This window comes from Epinephelus fuscoguttatus, linkage group LG18, assembly GCF_011397635.1.
Source record: "Epinephelus fuscoguttatus linkage group LG18, E.fuscoguttatus.final_Chr_v1".
Classification (NCBI taxonomy): domain Eukaryota; kingdom Metazoa; phylum Chordata; class Actinopteri; order Perciformes; family Serranidae; genus Epinephelus; species Epinephelus fuscoguttatus.
In genome coordinates, this window is record NC_064769.1 from 34264330 (window position 1) to 34268137 (window position 3808).

A 3808-nucleotide genomic window follows, 5' to 3' on the forward strand; every position below is an offset into this window, starting at 1 on the left:
ACATACTCCTCAGTCACATCTCTCCCTCATGGCCCTTCACCCCCTTTTCCCCTCACCCATCTCTAAGCAGAGGGGAGGAGCATCTGCCACATGTGACATTCCTAAAACGGAGAAGAGAAAGGAAGGAAACAAAATTAAAGAAGGGCATTATACTCTGGTTTTGCAGTTGTTCATGGAGGGACTAGGAGACTAGAGAGTGACTCAGAGTCCAGTAGATGTGGGTTAGACCTCAGTGAAGAAACTAAATGATGGAAAACATCTCTTTAAAGACAATTGAAACAAGCTGAGGCTCCACAGTTCTTCTGAATAGAAAAATAGACACCAGGATCTCTACTTGCCTCCTACTAGGAACTGCAAAGACATGAGAAGTAGGCTTAACATGAGGTCGTAAACCATGTGGGCACAATACAATAACAGATGTTGTTTCCCTGGGTAGTTGTACAAACTATTTGTAGTTTAAAGAAAGTGTATGTAACTTTAAGTCCACACACTCAGGGGTTTTGTTGCTGCAGTCTCACTTCCTCTGGTATGACCAGGAGTTATCCTCCAGGGCTGAAAAATGAAGCCGACACAGAAGTACCAAAACCTTTATTTCCTCTAATGGCCACTTGAGGCTGGCTCCAAAAGCAAGTCAATCCTCATAGACCCCCATGTTAAAATGTCCAACTTTACAGGTTGCAGGTCCCAAGATGGCATCTATTCAGCCAATGGATTTGCTCACACGGTGCATACGCCAAAAACAGTTTCTAGCTTGTGAGTTTACTTCCACGGTATGTGGCCCACTGAATATGCAACATAGGTCTCTGTAGAGAGGCGCTGGCCCAGACTGGGAATTCCCGCTTGGCTCATAAACTTTACATTGTAATGACATCACGGATATCTAAATAGCTTTTCTCAGCTCCAGGAAAGTGTTACAAATATAAAACCTCAATTTCTCCTGTTTTAGCTTCTCTGCACTGGCTCCCTGTAAAATCCAGAACTGAATTTAAAATCCTACTGTTAACTTATAAAGCTCTAAATGGTCAAGCTCCGTCATATCTTAGAGAGCTCATAGTGCCTTATTATCCCACCAAAACTCTGCGCTCTGAGAACGCAGGGTTACTCGTGATCCCTAAAGTCTCCAAAAGTAGATCAGGAGCCAGAGCCTTCAGCTATCAGGCTCCTCTCCTGTGGAATCATCTTCCTGTTGCGGTCCAGGAGGCAGACACCGTCTCCACATTTAAGACTAGACTTAAGACTTTCCTCTTTGATAAAGCTTATAGTTAGGGCTGGCTCAGGCTTGCCCTGTACCAGCCCCTAGTTAGGCTGACTTAGGCCTAGTCTGCCGGAGGACCCCCCTATAATACACCGGGCACCTTCTCTCCTTCTCTCTCTCTCTCTCTCTCTCTCTCTCTCGTTACTGCATGTCACTAACTCGGCTTCTTCTCCGGAGCCTTTGTGCTCCACTGTCTCTCAGATTAACTCATATCACAGCGGTGCCTGGACAGCGTGACGTGTGTGGTTGTGCTGCTGCCGTGGTCCTGCCAGATGCCTCCTGCTGGTATCATTAGTCATTAGTCATACTTCTACTGTTATTATACACATATGATTATTGTCACATATGTACACTATCAGATATTAATATATACTTTCAACATATTGTACCACAACAGCTAGAATTATAATTATAATATTATTACTTTGATTAATGTTGTTGTAAGCTACTGTCATTACCGTCTGTCCTGCATCTCTCTCTGTCTCTGTCTGTCTCATTGTGTCATACGGATTACTGTTTATTATGTCAATCTGTTCTGTACGTCATCTATTGCACGTCTGTCCGTCCTGGAAGAGGGATCCCTCCTCAGTTGCTCTTCCTGAGGTTTCTACCGGTTTTTTCCCTGTTAAAGGGAGTTTTTCCTTACCTGCTGTGAGGGTCATAAGGACAGAGGGATGTTGTATGCTGTAAAGCCCTGTGAGGCAAATTGTGATTTGTGATATTGGGCTTTTTAAATAAAATTGAATTGAACTGAAATTGAATGGAGTCATAACTGACCTTGTTTGCAGTTTGAGGTGACCTGTCAAAAGTTTTACAGACGTCTCTTTTATAATGATGGTCTATGGGGAATATTGCCTTTTGGGCTGCTGGGGATTTTTTCGCTGCAATACCATAAGCGGCGACTTGGCTGCAAGGCTGAGCAGCGTTCCTGGGGGCCTGGTAACAACCCTCGTCAAACGACATTCTTCACTGTGGAATTTCATCCATTCAGTCCAACATCTTTCCGAGAGCCTGAGCCGCACGATTTAAGTATTTTATCCACATTCATGTTAGCGGACGGCTAACTGGAAGTTAGCTGCTATGCTGGCAAAAGTCTGTAGTGCACCTGCTATATGGACCCACTGATGTGGAAGATATGGGTATTTTTTTTCCTGGGAAGTTAATTTTTTTGGCTACATGTGCCATTAAGTAACTTTCATAGCAATGAATGAGCACCCGCCGAGCTGAGGGTGACTGATTCCCAGTGCCAGCATAAGCCAAGTGTTAGCTCTTGGGCATCAGTCTTGTTTTGGGAGAGCCAGAAGTCACTATCTGATCTCATCTGGCTTCTTTGGGGAGGTGACTGATGCCAGAGGGCATGTTGCTGGCCCTCTGACGGAGGTCGGAGCCTCCTGTAGCCAGCAGGGCCCTGAGCTTGTCCAGGGAGTGGCGTGCTGCATCAGTCAACTTTTTAGAGAAACGTGGTTCTCACAGGACAGATGCACTACAAACATATGATGATCTGACAGAATATGATGCATTACTGTAGATTAAGCTACCCAACTGTATGTAAAGCAGGAAAATCCAACAAACAGATGAATGAAGCAGTAATATTAATAAAAAAAATATCATGTATAGATATACAGATTTACTGCACTACGAGTACTTTTACTTTGGTAAGGTTTTAAATGCAGGACTTTAACTTGTAGTGGAGCATTTTCACTGCGTGGTATTAGTACTTGTACTTCAGTAAAGGATCTGAAATTCTTCCACCATTGGTTAAAACTAACAAGAGTGAACAATGCCTGGAAGTTACATGGCCAGATTTGATCTCAGATGAAACAGCTGTTGTTATTCTGCTTTATGGATGTGAGTCATCACATGGTCTCGTGGTCAGCGGTGGTGTGATGATCACTTTCTGACACTGAGCATTTCTAAAGCCAAAGTCATGGTTATTGACTTTAGAACAAAAGACTAGGAGTCAAGAGTCATGCTAGCGGCTCGATGCGGCTGCACAGGAGCGCTTTAAATGCTGCTATAATGGTTACCACCATGATAGCATTTTCTGTGGCGAAGTGCAGCCTCCCACAGCCACTAGCAATGATGGAAGAAGTATTTAGATCCTTTACTTAAAGGCACAATGTGTAAGATTTAAGGGGATTTAGTGGCATCTAGCAGTGAGGACTGCAGATTGCAACCAGCTTAATCTTTTCCTGGTTATGATTCCTTCAGTGTTCATTGTTCAGGAGGTTTTTAATGGGAGCAAAATTATCCACAGAGGTCTCTTCCTCTCTAAAACAAACAGACTTGTAGTAGCAGACTTGTTGTCTTGTTCTTTTATCACTGAAACCTTTTGTAGTATGGTGTATTGAGTGCGTAAAAGCATCACTTTTAATGTCTTCATCTTAATTAACATCAGTTGATCATCTGCTGGAGTCGAGATGACGAGGCAGAACAGAATGTCCCTCTGCTGACTTTATACCATGACTCAGTCTGTTCATTCAGACATAAATACTTCACATCTGGTAACAGTTTTTCTGACTGTATGACCCGTCGCTGACAATTGAAAAAGTA